Here is a 26164-nt window from a genome sequence, read left to right as displayed (position 1 = left end):
ATCTGCACTTTATGGAATATGCATCTGTACTTATAAAACATTATCTGTGCAATAAACGTCATTTGTACTTGCTGCTCATTCAACTTATATTGCTCTATAATTTCCTTTAAAATGTACACATTTTATTTTATATAGCTAGTTGTTTTTAACTTGTAATTTTTTTTTTAAATTACTTTCAATTTTTTTTTAATTATTTTTTAGCTTTATTCGATCTAGGCTGAGTGACTTGTTTTTCTCATCATACACATTTTTTTTTTTTTTATTCATTTTATTACAATCCATACAAAGCAATCAAGTTTTTACAAAAAGAAAAATTGAATTAAGAACAGATCGATCCCCAGCCCTGAGAGAGAGAGCAAGCCAAATGGCGTTAAATTTAAGGCTTGTAAACATACCTAAATTAATAAATTCTCTGAGCTTTATGAACTTATTTTAAAATATTATTGATTAGATCCTGCCATGTTTTGAAAAAAGTCTGTACAGATCCTCTGAGTATTTGATTTTTTCCAACTTCAAATAATATAACACATCAGTTTCCCACTGACTTAAAAGAGGAGAGTTTGGGTTCTTCCAGTTTATCAGAATAAGTCTGCATGCCAAAAGTGTAGTGAATGCAATCACAATTCGTTTGTATTTCTCCACTTTAAGCCCCTCTGGAAGAACCCCAAACACAGCTGTTAATGGGTTAGGAGGGATTGAGAGTCCAAGGCTGTCTGAAAGGTAATTAAAAATTTTTGTCCAGAATAATGTTAATTTGGTGCAGGCCCAGAACATGTGACCCAGTGAGGCTGGGACTTGGTCGCAACGTTCGCAGGTTGGATCATGCCCTGGAAACATTTTGGAGAGTTTTAGTCAAGACAGATGTGCTTGATATATAATTTTAAGTTGTACAATTGTATGCTTTGCGCATATGGAGCTCGAGTGAATTCTCTGCATTGCTACTTTCCACTCCTTTTCTGATATATTAATTGAGATCTTTTTCCCAGTGTCCTCTTGGATCTTTGAAAGGGAGGGATTGTAAAATGATTTTATATATTGTAGAGATGGAGTCTAAGTCCTTGAGACTGAGCAATATTTTTTCCAGCATGGATGAGGGTGCAAGATGAGGAAAATCTGGAAGGTTCTGTTTAACAAGTTTCTGATTTGAAGATAGTGAAAGAAATGTGTAGCTGGAATGTTAAATTTGGAATGTAATTGTTCATAGGATGCAAAGACTTTGTCTATATAAAGATCTCTAAGCAAGTCAATGCCAAATTTTTTCCAGATATTAAAAACTGCATATGTTTGTGAAGGTTGAAAGAGGTAGTTCTCTTGCAGAGGTGGCACAGATAGAAGCTTCTCCGTCTTAAAATGCTTTCTACATTGGTTCCAGATTCTAAGTGAGTAGAGCACAATTGGGCTATTAGTATATTGCCGATAGCGTGTGTTTATTGAAGCACATAGCAAGGAATACAAAGTACTACTGCAGGATTTTACTTCTATTGCGGTTCCAGCCTGTGTATGTTCTTCTATTTGTGTCCAGGTTCTTATCGCCTGTATATTTGCTGCCCAGCAATAAAACTGGAAATTAGGTAAAGTCATACACATTTCATTGTATGTTGACCCTGTGTTAACCTATATATGACAAATAAACCTAAACCTAAATCAGCCATCATCAATTTGTTCAAAGTCAACAGTCATTTTGATTGCTTAATTTTTGCTTTGACACGTCAAAAATCTCAAAATGAATACTTTAGCCTTGTTTACTTTTTGCCTTCTTTTCAATTTGCCTTTTAGGAAGGCATTCAAATTCAGGTTGTACTTGCTCAATTAGTATTTTGTTAAAAGTTTAGGCTTAAGGGCATTGTTTAAATTTAAACTATGCCGTTCATTTTTTTTTTTTTCTACATTAAATTTGTAATTCAGTATATATGTTTACTTCATTATTTATGTATTAATTTTATACTTGTGTTTTAACTTACTTATGTAACTCTCTTTCTCTCTCTCTTTCCGAGGATACAAGGCAGAAGTGGAAGTGGACAATGCCCAACGGCGAGATGGAGCGCCCTGTCGAAGAACTCTAGGCCCTCGAGAACCAGATTTAGCCGCTCCTGTAAAGACGGAGACACCCGAGGTAACTGAAGGCTCGCCTGCTGAAATGGTCCTCACCAACATCTGAAATCGTTGCAGCTAATCACAATTTAGCAACCTCAACTCCAGGCCATTCCACTCACTTTCAGTGCCAAGTGAGTATTACCCTTGCACCCCCATGGAGCAACAACGACAATGACGAGGGAATCAGCCTGCTTCAGCTATGCAAGCAGAGGTTTAAGCCTAGATCACCGCAAATCGGCCCAGGCAATAATCTCCAACCAGAAGCAGTTTGACCCTTTCCGCTCCCCCACCGTGTCGGAAGCCATGGGTGATGTATTTGTGATTGGTGATCCTATTGTACGAAACCTAAACATTTCTTGCCATAAACAGAAATCTTTTGTGTCTTCTTTTCCTGATGCTCATGTACAAGATGTTACAAGAAGAGCACCGGCAGCCTTCGAAAGGCACAAGAACAGGGCAGTGGGAACCATCGTTATACATGCCAGGGTAAACGACATACAATACTGACAGTCGAAGATTCTTAAGGTGGATTTCACAGCATTTATTAATGCCAAAAAGAAGGGGACCCCAGCTGTGAGAATCTTCATGTCAGGTCCCTTACCTCTGACTAGAATATCAGAGGAGTGCTACAGTTGTCTGCTAGCATTAAACAACTGGTTGAAAGGCTTCTGTGTGGGACAGAACTTTGGGTTTGTGGACAACTGGGATCTCTTCTAGGAGTGGCTGCATTTTTTCTGGCGGGATAGTCTGCATCCTAATAGATTTGGTGCCCAGGACCTCTCTGAAAATATCCGTAAGGCAATTTGTCTCTCTTGACTCTGTACTTTTAATCCTAACTCTTTCCATAATGACTTGCTAGGACATGATAACTCTGTAGCAAACTCTTTCTCAAATGTGCACTGCATCAATACTTTAATAACCAACCTCAGTTCATGTAAGAAATCAAGACAATGCGGTATAAATGCAAATAACTTAATTACCATTTCATCTCTAGATATAAAGCTATAACTACAGACTATAGATTAAATAAAAAAAATCCACACAAAGTGGTATTAATGCGAACAGCTTAATTACCATTTGAACAGCCGTAACTCTCCGCCAGTTCAGCTCTGCTCTTCCTAGACCTTAAAAATGACCTTTATTAAATATTACAGCATTAACCAACAATACCTTTCCCATCAACGATCTTATTAGTTATAGAAAAATTGACTTTTATTACATTAAGTGAAATGTGGCTTAGCTCTATTGGTGTGGCTATTTCAATTGAATCTGTACCTCCAAATTACAACTTTACTCATGCTGTTCAAAAGGGCTGAGTTACCTGGGAGATCTGATGTTTCATCAAAAAACTCGGCATGAGACATGATGCATGAGTGGGGACATAGTTGTGATAAAGCTGCCAATCACCAGTTGCCCATAGCTCCAGCCATTTTCATCATATTGCATCTCTCAGCTGACGAAGAATATTGAGGTAGTACTCCTTGCATCGTCCCCAAAAGCCTTCTGAATCATCTAAATAGCTACCACGGATAAATGTTCAAGCTTAACGCGCATTTGATTGTCATTTTAAATGCAACAGCCCCACTGTACACGTTTTCACTCAACGGTGTCTAGCGGCCCCACTGACTAGTACAGGCTTCAGAAAGTTTCAATACGTTCATTGGGGAATTGTAATGGGAGGGTCAACACAATGAAAACTATGCAATACTTATAAAAAGCTGAGTGGATGTTTAACAAATTTGCATGTATATTACAGTTAACCCAACTTAACGGATAGAGTTTATGGAGTTTGAAAAGTTTAATGAGGGTTCAATAGAGGGAACAACCCTAAAAACTGTAGTTTTACCCCATTTGCATGTCATACCAATGATTCAATAAGCCATCAAGTTTTTATCAACATGGTACTGTGTATCTATTCGAGGAATCAAAATAAACAAGGAAATACAAAGAAGCAGCCCTACTGATTCCAACCCAGCAAGGAGTTACTGCAATTATGGAATCCAATTACTCACAAAAATAAATTCTCAAAACATTAAAGCAGAGAAATTAATAATTACAAGTGGAACTGCAGATGATGAATTGGGCACTTGGACTTTTACCGATGACAAAAGGATCAATGTATTTATTTAAATAAATATATATATATTTGTCTTCTTACCTTAACCCATTACATAAATATAAAGGCAGATGTGTATGTCTGGCATACACCTCCACCTCTTGGAACCTCTCTCTGCCAAATTTTGCACAGATTCTCAATTTGTACATGAGGGGATCATAGTCTGTTTTTCTTTTTTGAAAATGTATCCCTTGAGAAACTTTATTCAATGACCTCACCTGGGCTTTATTAGGGAAGTGTCCCATGAATGCGTATTTGGGATTTGGCACAGGTATGCAATGGTGCTCCCCACAGTGAGTTTGGTCAGTGAAATTTTGGTTTGGAGGACAAAATGTTTCCCGAGGAGAATTTAATTAAATGGCCACACCTGCAACTTATTTCACCTAAGGCAGCACCAGCTCCCTCTGCTACTGGGTCAGAAAAATAATTAAAACAATAACAACTTGTCTAAAAAGTTACAGTGTGATTCAAACAAGTCTGAAAAACACACTTCAGTAAAATAAAAGCTGCCATAAGTTACGCTTTTTCCTCATAATGAACACAAAGAAAAGGCTATCATTTTCCAGTCTTTAAAAAGGGTAAAGCAGTTAATTATATCCAACAAAATTACAGATTACCCATCCCTTCTGATGTTTGTATTTTCTGAAATAAAATAAGGTCTAAATGAACCCAAGCAGTTTGAATCCATCTGAGAAATTCTTGGACTCAACACAGACATTCTAAATTTAAAATAATAATAATACATGTTTGAGAAATAAGATTACACCATTCAGTCCATCAAGCTAGTTTGTTTAGCTAATAGCTAAGCTGTCCCAACATCTCCAAATTACTTCTTAAATAATTTAAATAATGTAAAATTTTAATATTGCAGTGCTCATGTTGCTATTTATGTACCAGTAAGAGACTGAAAATACATTTCTCTAAATTCCACCTTAATACCTGACTTTATTACTTTTGAAGAAGTTTTTTGTCATCTTAATGCATTAACTGTTTAATTTATTTGTGCTACTTTGCATTCCATCCGCTACCACACTCACACGGTCTTGTATTGTACTTTGTGTAATGACTACATTGTGCCTAGAGCCTTATAAGATCTTACCTTGAAACCGCTGTGTAAGGTAGAATGACTATAAAGTTAAATTGAAATAAGCTTGCTTGGGAATTAAGTGATAATATAAATTGCTGCCATTTCTTGAAGCAAAAGTAAACTTTAAAACTAGGCTGCCTGGACCAAATGATGCTTTCCTTTGTGTTTTTGATCACATTTCCCTGAAGAAACAAGTAACACGTTATGTGAAAGTTAACAAATAAACTAGGTTAAATGCAAACTGACAGTTGAAAGCACTTTTAACACTGCGATGCCCCATTTAGCCACACAGTGGCAGTAAAACACTAATTGATGAATTTTCTAGTAATGAAAATATATTTTTTTGCCCAAAGCATACACTTTTAGGTCCTTTGTTTAATGTGCAGAAGTTTGTACAAGGAAGAAAACCGCTCTGGACAGGCTGCAGTTCGTTATAAAGCCTACTCACATGAAGACCCACACTCACACACAGACAGTCTGGAATCACCCACTGACCTAAGCATCAAGACTTGGAGGGAATATTCTCCTCAAAAGCTGCCAGGGAACTCAAACTTTGTATTTTCCTTCATATATACTGAAGAAATACAAAATTGCATTAAAAGAAAGAAATCTGTCACATTAAAAAAAAAAATTGAACAAAGACACCCTAATGTTTTAATACTGAATGTTTCATCCTCTGTAAGTATTGTGAAAGATGGGGAACCAAATATTTTCTGCAAGGTCTTGTTTTCATTTGCACGGACTAAAAAACATATGAATGATTTTAGTGTTCCTGTTAACTTTAGGATTTTTGTTGGTTGCCCTTTGGAGCCAACAATAACCATCTGCTGAAGATAACCAAAAATGCTGATGCTCATAAAGCATTCAATCAAAACAGAATAGAGCATGGGCACAAAAGAAAGTGATATCTTAAAAATGAAATAAACCACCAGTGCTCTAAGCAATAAGCAACAAAAAAGACGATTACTAGAAAGCTTGCCAATGCCTGTATTGGAAAAAAAATGTAAACAAAAAAAAATCCATTAAAATTACCAAAAATCTCTAAACTGCAGAAGTTACTCTATCACAATCTAATTCTTACAGAAGATTGTGTTAAAAGAATTACGGAGGATGTGGTTTATAAGGAAATCCTCTCATCAGCACTGAAAATAGAAAAATCAAATTATAATTTGTTAAAAAGGATGGTCATTTTTCTGTAACTCCATTGGTTAGAGCCTTACAGACACATTTGTCAAATATAAACATCTAACAAAGTGATGGCAAAAGGAATGAAACTAACCACAAACAATCCACTGAAATGTACTGTGAAAATGCATTTACACCCATGAAATTTTTAACAGTTACAGCCTACATCCTTCCCCTCCAGCCAATAGTGAATATTTAAAGATCTTCAACTAAAATCTGTTATATAAAAGGGACACCAAAACAGCCAATCAAGGGAACAAACACTGCGTGTATAAATATTTAATATTTGCAAATATATATTGTACAGATACAAAATGTTGGATGCTATATATAATGTAAGTTTACCTCAGTATTTTTATATTGCATTTTGTCAACTGTTTTGTGGACACATGCAAATAAAGATTTTGTTTCTTTTATGTATGAACACATGACAATAAACTTGACTTAATGGAATGTTATAATTTTTAAGTGCATTTAATTTACTAAAGAAAGAATAAGGGTTGGGCGATATGTAAAATTCTCAGATCGATCATCATTCCCCTAAACATCATCAATAGTTTATATTATTGGGGGTTGGGTTCATGGTAAAATCATCATTTCAAAAGAAAAAGCCAAGATTACTTTTCTGCCATTCCTTTTTTCTTCAATTTGGCCACAAGGAGTCCTCATTGTTGAAAATATCCTCTTTTATGTAGAAAAAACACAGATGTGCGCATGGTTGGCTAAGAAGAAATCAGTCTTATATATCAGGCAACACTTTGCCTTCAAAGCAAATAAACATGGGGCGTTAATCGAATTAACCAAAGGTATCTATTGAGCAAGCAGGAAGGTTTTTACTGTGGAACATTAACAATACTCAACTCACCAATTGGTCATATAGTATTCAGTCAAATTTCATCAGTCATTATTAGTGCTTCTGAATTTAAAAAAAAAAAAAAAAGCACAAAATACAAGCAAAAACGTGTGATGTGGACATAATGATGCCAAAGCCATTTCACATTATGTGAAAACATTAAATTTGATTTTCACGTTGAGTATTTTTCTTGCTAAGCCACATATGTTAGCCTTCAACTCCTCCAAAATGGCACAACTGCACTGAAAATAAGCCCAGAGTTAAGTTAGGTAGCATCCCTTTCAACTGTACAGTGTATTTACGATGTGTTTAAATCACTTATTTGAAATCCTCAGCCAAGGATAGCCCATTGACGATGCAAGTATTCAATCTTTCATTGCCATTGATATTGCCTATCAGTACCAGCCCACTAAGTACTAACGAAGAAATTTCTACACGGTCTTCTGATACAGCAGCATTCATAGAATCAAGTACACTAAAACCTTGCCACATGAGAGCAGGAGTCTGCCTCTCATCAGCTATAACAAGCCTGTTCCAGGACAGCCCAACCACCTATCTTAACACAAGCTTGGCACGGTTATGCAACAACTGAACAGCAATGCACCACCTTCCCGCCTGGCACTCCTTTTCCTTCATTAATGCCCTCCCCAGTAGTGATCTCAGCAGCCACCTATGTCAGTCAGAAAGCATTTTTTTTTTTTCTTTTTTTAAAGCTTTCACTGACCATTGGCCTTTCAACTTCATAATGTTCTTGCTTGGTAATATATAGTAATGATCATTTATATAGCGCTTTCCTCAGTACTCAACGCATTCTCTACACTGGGAGGACCAGGGAAGCAAACCCACAACCTCCCAGTGAGTGAATTCTCTGGCAGGCCAAGTTCAACTTCAACAGTCTATGTGAAAAAACACATGATATTACAACACACACCAACAGCATGCTCTGTACAACATTAATTTAGCATTTAGAGAGCTTATTCTAGTGATGTTAAGACTGCGGCCAAAACAATTAAGCCAAGGCCAGCCCAGTAATCCTACAACTGCAGTTACATAATCTGCATTATGCATTCTAACTCATGCTAAGTATTGTTCTTCAAATTTTTCATTCATTGAGGACACTGAACAATTCATTAGCCAAGTTCTCCACTCCATGCTGTTTAGGGATAACCCATTTGTTTAAATTTGCTGGTGCCCCTTTTTCACCTGGCTTAAAACCAAAAAACTGCAAAACAAATTAATTGTCTTCTTTGCAACAAAAGCCATCTTTAAATAGCTGGCTTGTGATAGCGACTTCCTAGTTACTGTGTATGCATTGCCTAAATCTGGAAATTGGGATCTGTTACACAATGAGCATGTGTGAACAAATAATTATCTGATGCTTTTACTTTACAACTACACTCTTAATTCCAATGTACTATGTTGCCAGTCCAAACTGATCAATCTAACTGTTGCGTGACACCTTAAAAAATGTTTGCAGACATGCCATTAAGAGGGAATATAGCCTGTAAAACAAAGATTTCACTTTTGCGCATCCACAGAACATTGTTACAATAGTTGTAAGGATTATGTTGGATGCATTTTGGCAAATCTCAAGTGAATGCTTACATTCTTATTTGGGAATACTGGTTTCTTACTTGCTATTCTGTCATGGATTCCCATTTTTGTGTAGGTTTTTTTTTTTAAGCTGAGAGAGGCTTCTAGACTCATAAATGATACTCTAGATTTTTTGTGACTCACAGAAAGTTGTAGATCTTGTTCTTGGCAGAAAAATATTTCAAAGTAGACTGAAGAATGTCCAAAGTGCAACAACTCTGAATGCTTCTGCAAGATTTCAAAGCTACTGAAGAATTGGTAAGTTAAACGATAAATCTGGTATTTTTCAAGTTTAGATACTTGTATGTAGTTTGTTCTTGTGTTTTGAATTGGAACTCAAGGGTCACTGTTCCAAACATTAATAAAAAAGCCTAAAATCTTATGAAATATGTCAAATGTTTTGATTTAAGAAAGCATGCTTGTTTCAACAAAAGAAAACTTGAACCAAATACATTTTATCAGATTCATGGTACTATTTTCTTGAAGTAAAAATACACTTCCTGTTCACTTGTCTGCTCATAGCAATCGTTAGTGGAGTTTTGACATTTAAAGATGAACCACCAATGGCTAATTTTTCACGGCCTTGCCATAGTTTCAAGGCTGCATATTTTTTCACCATTTGTCTCAATTGTTATGGTTAGCCATAGCTTCTAGCAAATGATGCTCTGCTCAAACGTGAGCAGAGTGTCTGATATAGCAGCAAACCCGTTAGTATGCTATGAAATCATCCAATTTGAGTTGTCATCTACCACAAAACCATTGCGACTTTGGGATTCAGTCCGCATGGTGGTGCCAGCGCCACATGCATTCTCATTTTTTTCTTATGCCATGTGCATTCTAATCATATTTTTGAAAATATGTATTCCTGACACACAAATACACTCACATACAGATACAATAGTATAATAGTAAAATCATACTTTTGTTCCTCATAGATAGTCAAGTTCCACATTGCTCCAGTCTACAGTGATATGCAATCTTGGATGCATGTTAGCATCAAGAAAAGAAAACAGACTATTCTAGCCAATACCGATAGCTTAATTATTTAGAAGGGGGGAAAAAAATGTCAATACAAAATCCAGCAGCAATACCTATATATCCATAGTCCATGACTAACAAGTGGAGAACGGACAGTTTTTAAGATTTGTCCAAGATCGTCTTTATCACATGTAATGAAAGACTGAGTGATTGTGCATATTTGTCTACTGAACAGATGCAACAATTCACATCTGGACATCAGCATTCAATGATGTCAGTAACAGTGCATGAAGACAAGTTTTCAAGTTAAAAATTATATGCAAGATGAAAGTTTGTCCGTGAGGGAGACGGGCTATAAGTTGAAACACAGAGCCAGTCTCCTTTTCAAATGGCTGAAACTCCCAGACATGTTTTGCTTTTTTACTTTTCTTCCTAAACATGGATATACTGTTTTACAGTATAGTACACCTGCAATCTCCAGATGCAGATCAATATTTAAAATTCATGCCTAAAAAAATAAATAAAATATATTCTAGTCGTTTTAGGGCTTTTATTTTCACATTGAGGCTTGCATCCCTTGAAACTCAGTTTAAAAACACAAGAACAAATAAGATCTCTTAAAAAAAAAAATTAAAAATGTTTCACAAATGCTTCACTTTAGAACACAATTTAACATGGCAAATTAATATATACCATGACTGTGAACAACCTCGAAAAATAGGAAACTCATCCTTGAAATACTGATAATTATCAACAGCTTTTATTTTTTTCATTCATTTTTACAAGTGTCTTTTTATTGTTTCTAGAACCTCAAAGCTGCAAACTTCACTCTGATGGTAAGGGCTAAATTTATGTTTACTTATACTAGTAAGAGCTGATCTTAATCAGGCCTGACTTCTAAAACCAAAACATCCAAACAACTTACTTTATTAATCCCATTAATTGACTTAATTGAATAGCAATACACTTGCTACTCCTAATAAATGTATAACTTGGATACCTAAGTTTACTTTTTCCCCCTTTTACATTCACCTCTAAACATCATCACAACTAATGAAAACTGATTAAATTGACTATTGAAAATGTACACTAATAATGTTTATTTAGATGGGGCAAACATTTCACAGTACTTAATAGTGTTGTGACTTGGGCATACAAAACCTCACTCATTACTATTAATGTGCTAAGTGACTGTACTAGCAAGATTATGGTGTTATAGATTAACCACTGTTTGATTCACTCACAATTACCAATTAATTCAAATCTGCACAGTGGTATTTTAATTACCTTGCTCTAATGTAATATTTAAAACAAGGTTATTTTGAGATGTTATTCATTTAAATAGACACAACAACATCATTTACCTTATCAAGCAGATCATTTATAGGGCTGTCAAAAGTAATTCAGTTACTTGACTGCATCAATTTAAAAACTTCTCAATTAGAATTTGCCCTCTCAATTAATTGGAAATAATGCAGGTGGCAAATAAGGCATGGATGAGGACCCCATCAGAAACCAAATTAAAGTGTCAGTAGTTTGAAAACTTAATGAAAATGTGGTTGTCTGCAGATACTATAAAAGTGAATTGACAGCAAAAGTCACAAATTAATCTCATGTATAATACTTCATACACAGTCAATATTAATGTAGATATTTGTAACGGAACTAGCAGAAGGATACCCAAGGTGTTATTTTGTATTTTTAAAATAAAGCCTGGCTGCAAGGATTGTGTTGGTCAGGCTTGACAACACCTGCCTATTTCCACACTGGATAAATACAGATCCATTCACTTTAATCAATGAACCGAAATTAAAATGTTTAGAACAAGTTTGCTACTATCAGAAACTGGTGTACTACACTTCACACTTCAGCAAACTATGCAATATCCAGTACAGTACATTTCTTAATGTTTGAGGTGATGTCCACAAGCCTGAAGTTGTGTTACACGATTACCTCTTATTTCCAAGGAAAAAAATAGCAATCTTTAACACTCTTTCATCACTTAAATACATTAACATTTACTTGTGCTTGAATTTTTTTTTTTTTATATAAACATCTGTCACATTTAAATACCAGACACCTTTGCTAAGCAAACTGGCTGTAAAATCTAGTTTACTATATTTCTAACATATATTTTGAAAGATACATAAAATATTAGGTTTTGTTAAAATATACTACACAAGCACACTCTTAAATGGTTATGCAAAGTAGTATGCTGGTTTCCCTTTTGTCCTCAGAACAGCCAATAGGTTCAATAAGGCATGCACACCATATGTTGAAAGTTTAGTGCAGGGATTCTTTCTGGCTCATGTTAACACATATTTCCATAATTATTTGTTATTAACTTAACTCTTTGAGGGCTGAATATTTTTCCAAAAAACTTAAGTTTTCTGAAAAGCACACAAAGCAATGGTTTCACACATAAATCAACATAAAACATCTGTTGCTATGTGCTGTGGCTGCTGTTGGCATATGTTCGGCATCTCCAATAGCAATGACTGCACGGGGGCACCTCGATGGTCAGCAGGAATGCACAGTGAGCTGGCTGCCTGGCTGTCTTCACACAGCAGGTGGGCGGCGATGGTGGTCGCAATGTGACGCAATATGGTTTGTACCTCTTGTCATCATAAGTGGTGGTCCTCCCAGGCGAACGCTACTGTAGGTACACAGGTTTCACAAAAGTGTTCAGCACCACGATCAGCTGGGGACCGATCAGATGATGCTGATATCTCACTTTCATTTTTCAAATAACATAAAAAATAACTTGACAAACAATAACAAACGATACTGCCCCCAGACGTTTATGTAGTGCATTGCAGTTACAAAAACCAATGTGGTTCTTTGTGACTGGAGCCTCTATTGAAGGTTCTGTTTATGACGTATCGACAATAAAAAAAAAATCTGTGTCGACTATTTTTTTTTGTCGACGTCGTCGATTACATTGACTAATCGTTGCAGCCATAATTACCTGTCAAAACTGTTGGGTTTAGACTTTATTGTATCTGTTGGGTTATCATTTAAGTTTCTCTGGAACTCCCTATTTTCTAGCCATCTACATGATGAAAATGATGCATGAGTCAATTAACAAAAAATCCAAAAACAGCCATTTTTGCCTCTCAATGCGACTGGCTATCAGCTTCTCACTGGCCAATCAAACGATCTATAAGAAAATTACTTATCAAGCTTTAAAAACAACAGGTTAGTAAGAATGTGTAAAGCAAACATAAATTATACACATACAGTGCATCCGGAAAGTATTCACAGCGCATTACTTTTTCCACATTTTGTTATGTTACAGCCTTATTCCAAAACTGGATTAAATTCATTTTTTTTCCTCAGAATTCTACACACAACACCCCATAATGACAATGTGAAAAAAGTTTGAGGTTTTTGCAAATTTATTACAAATAAAAAAACTGAGAAATCATATGTATATAAGTATTCACAGCCTTTGCTCGATACTTTGTCAACTTAAATGGACACACACACAGCAGATGCTTTCACAGTGGCATTTAAAAAAAGTTTAAAGACTTATACACTCCTAAAAGCAAGTTGCATATTTCTATACATAACACGCAAAACACGTAGAAAAGAATGGATTATGCTTCTCTTCCTAGCTAACCTTGTCTTACTCATATATTCCAACTGGTAGTAATACAAGTGATATTGTGGCAACTGGAAAGAAAAATATTTGGACATTTTTGACATTTCCCACTTGAACACACTTTGATTCAGAGTGTGCAGACTAATTCAGATTCAATTCAGAGCAACCAAATAAAAGATTACAAAAAAGATACTCTGACAAGGTGGAAGAACATATAATACATAGTCTTCAAAAGCAGAAACATATACTGCTCAAAAGAATTAAAGGAACACTTTTTAATCAGAGTATAGCATAAAGTCAATGAAACTTATGGGATATTAATCTGGTCAGTTAAGTAGCAGAGGGGGTTGTTAATCAGTTTCAGCTACTGTGGTTTTAATGAAATTAACAACAGATGCACTAGAGGGGCAACAATGAGATGACCCCCAAAACAGGAATGGTTTAACAGGTGGAGGCCACTGACATTTTTCCCTCCTCATCTTTTCTGACTGTTTCTTCACTAGTTTTGCATTTGGCTACAGTCAGTGTCACTACTGGTAGCATGAGGCGATACCTGGACCCTACAGAGGTTGCCCAGGTAGTCCAACGTCTCCAGGATGGCACATCAATACGTGTCATTGCCAGAAGGTTTGCTGTGTCTCCCTGCACAGTCTCAAGGGCATGGAGGAGATTCTAGGAGACAAGCAGTTACTCTAGGAGAGCTGGAGAGGGCCATAGAAGGTCCATAACCCATCAGCAGGACCAGTATCTGCTCCTTTGGGCAAGGAAGAACAGGATGAGCACTGCCAGAGCCCTACAAAATGACCTCCAGCAGGCCACTGGTGTGAATGTCTCTGACCAAACAACCAGAAAGACTTCATGAGGGTGACCCAAGGGCCCCATGTCCTCTAATGGGCCCTGAGCTCACTGCCCAGCAGCATGCAGCTCGATTGGCATTCGCCATAGAATACCAGAATTGGCAGATGCACCACTGGTGTCCTGTGCTTTTTACAGATGAGAGCAGGTTCACCCTGAGCACGTGACAGAAGTGAAAGGGTCTGGAGAAGCCATGGAGAACATTATGCTGCCTGTAACATCATTCAGCATGAGCAGTTTGGTGGTGGGTTAATGATTGTCTGGGGAGGCATATCCATGGAGGGTCACACAGACCGCTACAGGCTTGACAAAGGCACCTTTGACTGCCATTAGGTATCAGGATGAAATCCTTGGACCCATTGTCAGACCCTATGCTGGTACAGTGGCTCCTGGTGCACGACAATTCCTGGCCTCATGTGGTGAGAGTATGCAGGCAGTTTCTGGAGGATGAAGGAATGGATACCACTGACTGGCCACCACGCTTTCCTGACTTAAATCCAATAGAACACCTCTGGGACATTATGTTTTGGTCCATCCAATGCCACCAGGTTGCACCTCAGACTGTCCAGGAGCTCAGTGATGCCCTGGTCCAGATCTGGGAGGAGATCCCCCACAACACCATCTGTCATCTCATTAGAAGCATGCACCGATGTTGTCAGGCATGTATACAAGAACACAGGGGCCATACAAAGTGCTGCGTACAATTTTGAGTTGCTGCAATTAAATTTTGGCAAAATGGACTAGCCTGCCACAATTTTTTCACTCTGATTTTTGGGGTGTCTTTGAATTCAGGGCTCTGTAGGTTGATCATTTTCATTTCCATCAAACGATGTGGCATCCTTTCGTTCCTAACACATTACCCAGTCTATATCAGTATAGATATCCAGGAGGATTTCTTTTTCCCATTGAGATCTGATGTGTTTTCAAAGTGTTCCCTTAATTTTTTTTGAGCAGTTTACATTAGGTGAATATGGCGCATACTTTGAATTTATGACCTCCAGCACTACAAGTGCAAACCAATTTGAACTCATTAAAAACACTTCAACTTTGCTCATACCTTTTGAGGAGATTATGGAAGAGAGAAGGTCTTCTATAGTGACTGTCACATGCCATCCAGTTTATTATTACATTGAAAATGACCACAGCCAGAAAGTGCTGATGCTGATCCTGAAGTGAAAAACTTCCAAAAAGCACTATGTTACTAGCTGTTCAGCAAAGATTTAATGAAATAGACAATGAAACTCTTTAATGATTTAATACAGTATTTCTGTACTGGTAGACGGTAGACTGGTTCACCAAAGTAACACTTTCCTTACTCATGTAAAATCTGACTTACTGGCGTGTCTGTCAAAATGTGAATGGTTAAACAGAATGACTATGTATTATATTGGTAAAATGTAATTAAGCAATAGCTACCGAGCAGGAGTATAAAATAATACACTAATACTACATCACTAAACAACCAATCTGCAACACTGAAGCCACCTGGATAGATCTATCAGGATCAAAAAAAGTTCTGGCCAAGATCCACAAGATTCCAAAAGTCCCAATGATCATAGTGATGACTGGACAGTTTGTGACTCTGTGGTTTGTTTATTTTTTTGGAATTGCCTCACAACCTTAGGGTAACAATTATTAGGAAAAAATCTATGACATTGAAGATGGACATATTTCAAAGCCACATCATTTTTGCAGTTTGTACTCAATGTAATTTAAAATAAAACAAACAACAACAAAAAGAGACTAAAAGTCAATACCCTAGCATATGTATAAAATAGTTTGTTGTGTCTTCCTTGCCTCTCTCCATCCATACTTGGATCACTGTCAAATACTAGAAATTTACTGTCAAACTATAACACAATCGCCATGATTCCTTTGCTCTGCTGATGCCTTTAAGCGTCTCATCATCCAAGTGCCTTAGGTTTTCAAAAAAGTCATTGCACTTTAGTAATGATTCATTATTATAAAGCAGTTAAAACTTGTAGCTTTTTATTTATTTGTTAGAGACTATTACTTGCAGTGAAGTTTATATTGTTTGAATTTTATATTGTTTGAATAATATATATTATATATTATTATATTATATTGTTTGAATAAAAAATCTTTAAATAAAAGTGTCTAATACTTCTACATATTCTAATATCTGATTGAAAAAAAAACTTTAAATAAAGAGCAAAAAAATCTCTACTATAACAGCACTTTACATACCCTCCAGCTTCTCTTCCCTGCAGCTTTCTGCAACTCTTAAGGGACAAGGATCACTCCTGCATTTGGCTATTTAATTTGCTGCAGTTTGAAGGTTGAAGTTGCCTGAAGGGCAGAACATCTGAAAATCAGTTTGAAATCACTATCTTCTAATAGAAGGGCCAGTGAGTGTCATTAAATTTTTAAATGGCAGCATATTTAATGTTCAGGTAAATAGACAGAATTTTACTCTTTTACATACAGTCATGTGAAAAGGTAAAAGCACACCGTGAAAAGTTTTTTCTTCTTTAACATATGTGGAAATATCAAGATTTCATTTCCATTTAAACAGTAACTATAGATAAAGATTATATAATACCATGGTTTTCAAGCTTTACTTCTCCAAGGTCCCCGTAAACCATGAGAATATGTGAACCCCCCTACATAACCAATGATATTTTACCTCTAGAAAGTATGCTGCAGTCTTAATAAAGGTGTTTGCTTTTGAACTTTTTCTTGTTGGGTTATTGTGAGCAACCAGTTGCAAATCTAACTATAGTACTGGAGCTGCGGTGCATGGATTAACACAAGCAAACACTGGAGATGCCTTTTAATGGCAGTGGCAAATGTAATCTGCCAAAATTATATTTAGATACAATCTATATATGAAAAGAACCATCAAAAGGGGATGTCCGAGAAAACTCAGAGTCATTGAGCACTATATGTAATCCAGTAACTGGTCGAGGAAGAAGGCGCAGCAGAAGGTGGTAATGGGTGCAGAAAGCTGTTTATTTAACAAGAGTATACAGCCATAAAAAATGAACTGAACGGGTGTCCGTTTACACTTAACTATAAACTCTTACTGTCCTGGCCGAGAGAGACTACCATCCAGAACTTTCAATCTGATTCATACCTCGCTCCTCTCTCTGCTAGGAGCATGGGCCTACATTGCACCACTAACAACTATGTTCTCTCTCTACACTTTTAGAAACAATGTGGGTTTTGCACCACTGCTGTTTTCTCTACATATAAAAATCACCCACACTACATACTGTTTCAATCCAGCTGACATGCCCATATAGATTTACATTACTGTCAAAAGTCTGTATGCGAGCACATGTTTTATAAGAGCAAGATACATTTTGAGTGAATTTTGTAAGCGCTTATGTTTTGTGTGCGTGAGTTATGCACTCAGCAACTGTTTTGTGGTCACATGACTTTTGGCAGTGTTGTTATGCTACGTTACTGCCAAAAGCCAGGGTATTGTTTTGAAAGCTCAAGTTATGTTTTGAGTACTTTTTTTTTTTTATGTGCAACTTACATTTTGAATGTGCGTAATGTGCATTTACAACTCTGTTTGGTCACCTCTTTCTTTACTTCCAAAGTGGGAACATGCATCATTTAGTATGTTTACATATGCTTCAATATCCCATTAATTCACAGAAACCCATGTAAACCCATATTCTGATTAATAAAATTGGATTATTGGCCTCTGAGAAATCAGATTACCGAGGTAGATTTTTTTTCTGTGCATGAATTTGCTTCGCTCAGGTTTTCAGTAACCATGAGTAGAAGCATCTACAAAATACATTTCCCAGAGGCAAATGTTCAGGCAATCACTTTTGATTATTGTAGCCAGAAGAAGGACTGTCTCGATATTTTACAGATCACTGAATTTGTGTTGAGGAGCTGAATGTACAGTGCTAAACTGAGCAATGATAGATAGATATTTAGAAAAGGCACTATATAATTGAGATAGATTATAGCTGGCTTTTTAAATACATAGACAGATAAATAGATAAATAAATAAGTACCAGAAGGATAACACATTAAAAGTAACATGCATAAAGTAGTCTGATTACTTTTTAAAGTAAGGAGTAACCTAATGCAATAATTATTTTATTGAACTGCTCACCACCTTTTATTTTTCATAGCAGTGTGCAGTAAAGTTTGAACACAAACTGTCAAACAAAAACAACCATATATGACAGCTACATTTTTTTTCAGATTCAGAAACTGCATACTGGGTGTAGGCTTTTATTTGTAACCGAATGTTTTACATCAGCACTCTAGTAAGAGTGACTTGAAACTTCAATTTCTTCTGGATTTCTTTGAATTTTGAAGTGTCAGTTAATTTGCCCTGCCTTGGACTAATGATCTGTCTAACTGCAAGTTTTTGCTTTAACCATTTTTTTTTTTTTTTTAATTAGAACCCACTTATTTACTACCAAACAACGTTTTTTGGACTTAAGTTATAGTTAGCTTGTTTATTACTATTCAGAACCCTTAATTGCCCATTTTAGTTTTAAACACCTGCATTAAGGTTTTAATTGTTGCCTGTTTTGTTAACTAGCCATCAATAAATAATGAGGTACAAATGACAAAGGAACCAATAGCTCTATAGTGAATATGCTTCAATTTAAATCTGTGTATATGCATCATGAAGTACCTGTGTTAATACAATGTTTTGAAATAAATGAGAGAGAAGAAAACGGACCAAGAGGAACAAATCTGTTCCAGACCAGAAAACATATGGCTAATGTTCTCAGAAAAAGAATAACCTACAATGTGATTTGTCTTAGAAGAATGAAAGCATTAACAAGCCATATAATTAAATACCACAGGGCTCCAGGCTGCAACTAAAATGGTCACAAATGCAGGCAAAAGTGGGTTTTGGCAATTATTTCTACTTAGTTTGCCAGTGATAAATGAAATAATTGAAACGTTAAACGAATTATATTGTAATAGATGCAAAAGGGCATTTCTTTATTGTTAAGCAGATGTGCCGTTAACATGTGTGTTAGTACAGGATCCCCCTTGGATATCCGTTAGCCGCTGCATAAAGGCTAGTTTATACATTTTACATGTCTTGCTGGGTGCAAGAGATGCTGTGTGAAAATGACGCCAAACTTGGTGAAATGCATGAAAATATTTCTACACAACATGGCAGTCATGTATTCCAAATGGTGAATTTCAAGGCTGGTTACACTTATGCCAGAATAATGAACAAAGAGCTGAATATGACGCAACCAGTCATCAAAATGCAAGGCTGGCATGCAAAACATTTGAAATTTATCTGCCCAATATGTAGGTCCCCTGTTATAAAGATATCTGTGCCCCGTGGAATTCAGCTGTCCCTTCTGATTTGTTGCAGACACACAAAGGTATGATTGTCAGATTTCCTCACGTTCATGTATCTTTGCACACCTTTTGATTTAACACATGCTCTGTGCAAAATGCCAGCCTGCATGCAGTTTCCTTACACATAGCGATGTCATGAAGTCTGTGTTTTAAGGTGGCAGGTGTATTACATGTTATCATTTTACTGGGGTGCTCCAATTGACAGCGAGCAGTAAATTTTGTTAAAATGGCATAGAGAAATGCTACTTTATTAGTTATTACTTAAGTCATTTTTGCGTGCGCACCATATGATCTGTTACCAATAAATTATTCAACAGGAGCTAATCAACAAAGAAACATTGAAAATAAGATTTAGTAAAAAAATGAGTAATAGTAATTATAATTCATCACTTGACACCCAAGAACTCTGTGCAAAGACATTTTAAAGCCAAATCATTAAAATAAATGTACTAATTCACTTTCAAGCATATGTGCCTTGCGCTTAAACATTTAAATCGGGTAGTCTTTTTCTGAGGGAAAAAAAAAACACTTCCACAGAAAAGGCTTTGTTGTGGAAGTCAAATTTCAATTCTGTAATACAAGTGATCAAAACCATTTGAATGAAATAGTTTAAGTTCCTATCTCAAAAATAAATGAATAATCCCTTGCCTGTCATCACCACAGCTTTAAATTGGGGGAGGATCTCATTTTCACAGCAGGCATTATTCTACTATAAAATTTATTTTCCTGTATATTACATGCATAGTTGATTATGTCAGATTAAAACTGATCAAACTGTGAACGCTGTGTAGTTAGAATGCTGCCTATCAGGCAGTCTTCTATTGCTTGTTCATATCTACTGTGCCCCTGCATCCCTTCCACCAAAGGAGGTGCTCAACTACAGCTGAGCCTTTGCTGTTGAAATGTGTGCCCACTGTAAGCTGCTTGCAAAATAAACACTGTATAGCTAAAAGTGTTCAGAAAATATTCTATAAGACTGTAGACAGTCTTCAATATCAATTTCATATTTAAATGTACCTCTCCATTCCATCCTCTTTAGGAGACACTCATTTTCCACAGCTGAGCCCTTGTTGTTGCAGTGCTCTTATGTTTACAAAATAAACACTGGCCAGCCTAAAATTGAGTTAAATCTATTTAAAAGAGTCTAGGAAGTCTTCTGTCACTGCTTTCTCTACTGTGCCCTTTTGTCCTATCCACTGGGAGGGAAACTTATTACCCCAGCTGCAGCAGAGCTGTAAAAATGTGTAGTCTACTGCTTACAAAATAAACACTGGACTTCTAAAATTCTTCAAAATGTATTTTAAAAAGGTTGCAGGAAGTCTTCTTTATCACTTTCATGTCTAATGTGGCCTTCTGTCTCATCCACTGAGGGGGTGCTCATTTCCACAGCTGAGACAGAAGTACAGTACATCCCCAAAATTCACGGGGGTTACGTTCCTAGAGCACCCACGAATTGTGAAAAACCGCGACTTTTGGATGTGGTTAAAAAATGCTTTTTAAATACCTATTTTTATAGTTAAAACCCCAAATGCAGTATTTACAGTATCACAGTACAGAAGCACTTTAATTTCATTGCAAATTCAGCTTAATATATTACTACATTGCCTACAAAATTACATTAATAAATATATTACCTAAAAACAGAATGTAAATGGTAAACCCATATACTGTACAGTAGTGTACTGCTTTGTCTCCCGCGATGCTAGAATGTAAAATACTGATGTTACCGCTATATGTACTGTAATTCATGCAAGCACGTTTTCTTTGGTATGCGCTTTCGTTTTCTTTGTTATAAGTAGAGTAAATACATAATAATTTCATTTAATTAAAATAAAGTAAAATGTACTAGTACTCACCAATGATAATTGATATTGATGAGGATGATGAAGTAGCTGTGCAGTATGATGCAGAGGATTTAAAACTCCTCGGGTGATGCCTCTTCTTCAGGCACTTCAGTCGTATCTTTGGATGGGTCTTCTTCTGGTGGGGTTTCGTGCTGGCTTTTCTTTATAGGTTTCAGGAACATTGGGATATGAAGTTGCTACATTGTCTCCTGCAGCGAACTGCTGGTGCAATTTCCGTGCTTTCTCATGGTTGATGTTACCGTCCAAGGGGATGGTCTTGCAGTCGGTGATCCATAGTGCCAAGGCAGATTCCATCCTGACAGTATTTTTATTCCTTATGGTCATTACCTTTTTGGCACGAACACAGAAACTTACAGATACGATACTCCAGATCGCTGCTTCGTTCTTCTTTATGTAGCATACAGTTCTTTCATTAATGCCGTAGTGGCACGCTACTGCAGCATAACTTTTTAGTTCCCAGAACAAATCCAGTAGTTCAACCTTCTCCTGGAGTGTTTTAAACTTCTTTTGGCACTTATGCTCAGTGCCAGAAGCCTTAGAAAGGTGCAGGGTGTTTTGGCGACATCTTGTGCATTTAAGAACAACAAAATGAACACAATAACAAAATGGAAAACATGAGGACACTCAGCTGGAGACACGTCACAGGGAAGCAGTCCATCATCAGCAAGAAGAAATTAATAACGCTCTTGGATTGGCTACTTTCACCATCTCAAACCGCGTTTCCCTCAGCGGTGGTAAACCCACTCACCTTAAGATGCGTCACAGGACAGCAGTCAATCAGCAGCAAGGAGAAATGAATAACGCTCTCGGACTGGCTACTTTCACCATCCCAAATCGCATTTCCCTCAGCAGTTGCTTCCTGTTCTCTCTACAGCACAGTATTGCCACGAAAAAGACATAAAAAATTATGAAAGATATTTGCGCTTTCCGCTTCCAATTAATAGTTCGGTTGTAAAGAAAAATCAGCGAATGACTGAGTCCGCGAACCCTGAACCACGACTTTGCGGGGGTCTACTGTATAGAAATGCATAAACCCTCCCCCTTCGATTTTGCCTCAAACTGCAACAAATATTGACAGTTTTCTCATGATCAAGGAATTATCAGAGAGACCATTAAGGAATGGACAGTTACAGGAGTTTCTGTAGCACATTGGTCTAGAATCACTTGCATAAAAATGTGATGCCCCAGGATAACACACAGATCTCAGAAAGAATGAAAACTTAAATGAATGGAAAGTCCGAGCAAAGTACCATACAGGCATTACTTTTTAGACAGGCATATTCTTGGAAGGCTGATACACCCCTCCACCATCATAACCCAGCTTGCCAGAATACCTGCCTTTGCTGTATTAGACTATACACATAATATACTGCTGTCTAGTTACGCTGTTATTTAACATATGCAGGTTACTCAATTTTTTTTCTGTAGCAGCAGGTCAGTTTTATTTTTTTTGTAGGTTTTAAGAAGAAACCATAAAGTATTTCAGTTGTGCTTTAACATGGAGTCAATTCAAAACAATAGATGCAAAATTTGCACAGATAAGTACAAGGCGGCAAAGAGAGCTTTTGTCCTTCTGTTCCACAGGAGGTTTCTTTCCTCCCAGAGCTCACCTTAGGATATCTGTGTTACCATGTGTGAGGTGTACCACCACCCCAGTCAAACTCCCCCCACTTGCCATTGTCCCTGCCACAGGTTACATTGTGCCTAAGGGAGTTCAGGCACTTGACGGCAGAAGTGACAGCCCCATGGGGGAAGGGCTGCTTTTGACATTAAAAGCTGGTTTGAAGCATACCGTATCAATCAAAGGTGCAGTTTTGGGATTAGGTCTTTATAATGGACGGTAGAAAATAGTTATAACTGCAAGACTGGAAGTGTTGTTTTAACATTACACTACCATTAATGTAATGCAATATGATTTGGTGGTTATTGTTCTGCAGAGTGGTTTGTCACAGTGAAATGACCCGTTCCCACAAACATGCACAAAAAGTGCACGTGCAATTACCAGGTTTGAATAAATACTGTTTTGTTAAATTTTATTTCGTTGAGATATCCCCCTATGTTGCATACAAGTTTAAAATTGATCCAGTAAAAACCACTAAATGAATATAAACAATAAAGACTAACACAGATATATGCTTTAGCCTACATGATTACTAGAATCATTATATTGGTGTGACTGTATGAATCAAGTTCAATCAAGCATTTATGAAGTGCCATAGAGGATATTTCACCTAATCATGTTGGCACCCCCCTTTTTCCTCTCAGTGTCAGTTTTGTGCATGTTGTACCAATTTACATGACAGGCAGCTCTCTGTGGTGCCCTCCATCTTCATCGTCAGATCCAAGTGTCAAACAGCCACCACCACACAGTTGACGGAAATGTCCCAATATTTTGGTTATTGATAAAGCGGTCAACTTGAAAAAGATAAATCTGACAGTCTGCTGATTTTTAGTGATTTTATTTTTTTTGCAGTTATAATTTTTATATTTTCATTTATGTTGAGACCCACGTAAAGTTAACAGGAACATGGTTGCCCTTTGAAAACCTCTGATAATAAAACAATGTTAGATTTACATTTTATAGTCTACTGTACAATTTAAATAAATGCATTTATTAGTGTTTATATAAATATAACTATTTATTGTACAGTACATAAACACTTGCAAGTGTTAAAAAAAAAAAAACCACTATATGCAAATTTCACATTTGTGGGAAAAATTAAGTAAACCATGAAGAATCGTCTTTGCGCCAAACTGGAATCGTCCCTGCATAAATCAAAGTCATCCAGACGATCTGGATCTGCATAATTAGATCTGGGCCACCCTATACTGACAAGAGACAACTTCCTGCTATGTGCGTAACAGTATAAGCAGGCTTGCTATTGAGAATGAATGGGGGCAGCGAGGGGCGGTTCACCAGCCCACCTCACAGTCACCTCCACTACAGTATGCTGCCAGTAATGTCTGCCGCACCACCACCTCCATTCAACACGCAGCCATCTGAGGCACACTACAATGCTACCTCCCCGCCCCGTTCACCCTCAATGGCCTCCGTTAAGCCACAACCGGGTCACCATTTGCAGCATTACCAGCCACCCACCTAGAATGAACAGGTAGCCGTGTGTGGTAGGCGGGTAGTGAAACCACTTGCTGCCGGGAGCCGCTCAAGATGACACTACACTGCGTGAGCAGCGAAATCGCTCCCCTCCAGCCTCCATCCAGCCACCGCTTGCAGCGTCCCCAGGCAGAAGATGATGGAGCGGCAGTAATACACATACGCCTTATGGAGAACAACAGCCATTTATTGGCATTGAACATTGTAACATAAATAAAACTTGCATTTGTTTGCCTTTTAGCCTTTGTAAACAAAAAATGTATAGGGCACATCAAGTCAAGTCAAGTTGGGGAGCATGCACTGGTACAGTGCGTTGCCGCACGCACTACATGGCAACAACTCTGGATGCCGGTTGGCAATCCCCCAGACAGACACGCGGTCCAGTCCTACCCTCCAGAAATGACCCTCCATCTGCCACAGCCAGGAGTTATGTGGGCGACCCCTTGACCTGTCCAGCCACTTGGGTCCCCAACAATGAGGATCTTATAAGCCGGATCACCCTTGGGGAATCGCGCCACATGGCCATAGTGCCGTAACTGACGCTCCCTCACAATGCAGGTAATTTGCCTCATTCGGGACTCCATGAGCAACCGCACAATCGACACAAAGTCAAACCAACAGTACCCAAGGATTTTCCAGAGAGACACAGTACCAAGGAGTTTAGTCTGTGTCTCAGGTCACTGGATGTCTCACAACCATATAGCAAGATAGGAAGCACCAGGACTCTAAAGACTTGGACCTCCGTTTTTTTGTATAGATATCAGGAGCAATACACACCCCTTTCCAGCGACCTCATGACCCCCCATGCTCTCCCAATTCATCTACTGACTTCACAGGAAGAGGTCACCAGGGACATGAATGTTACTGCCAAGGTAAGTAAGCCTCTCAACAAGGTCGACACTCTCTCCGCAGACAGACACACTGCTGATGGCTGGGCCCAAGAGGTCATTAAAGGCCTGAATCTTGGTTTTTATCCAGAACACTCGCAAGCCCAGACACTCAGACTCCTCACTCAGTCTCTCGAGCGCCCCGATCAGAACCTCCATCGACTCCGCAAAGATCACAGCTTCATCAGCAAAGTCAAGAATCTTCACCAACAGATGTCCCACAGCCGCTGGACCCCACGATCTTGCCCAACACATAGTCCATACAAGCATTGAACACAGTAGGAGCAAGAACACACCCCTGACAAACCACAGAATCAACTTGGAAATACGCAGAGGTCCTGCCTCCACTCTGCACAGCACTCACAGTACCAGTGTACAGGCCAACCATGATATCCAGCAACCTCGAGAGGATCCCGTGAACCCTCAGGATGTCCCACAGGGCAGTTTGATCAACTGAGTCGAACGCTTTGCGTAAATCGACAAAGACTACAAAGAAACTCTGCCGATATTCATGTTTGCACTCTATGAGAACCCTCAGTGCTAGGATGCGGTCTTCTTAGGCATAAAACCAGACTGTTTCGGTGGTAGGTGAGTAAGTGATCACGGA

General features: G+C 37.6%; 1 protein-coding gene across 1 annotated transcript in view; it reads right to left on the bottom strand.

Annotated features, from left to right (window-relative positions):
- Positions 1 to 26164, bottom strand: part of pds5b (PDS5 cohesin associated factor B) — a 159428-nt gene that overhangs the window by 118045 nt on the left and 15219 nt on the right. The gene's annotated exons all lie outside the window — the stretch shown is intronic.

Source organism: Polypterus senegalus, chromosome 2 (assembly GCF_016835505.1).
Source record: "Polypterus senegalus isolate Bchr_013 chromosome 2, ASM1683550v1, whole genome shotgun sequence".
Classification (NCBI taxonomy): Eukaryota; Metazoa; Chordata; class Cladistia; order Polypteriformes; family Polypteridae; genus Polypterus; species Polypterus senegalus.
Note: the sequence above shows the minus strand (reverse complement) of the source record. Positions and strands in the feature narration are given on the sequence as shown.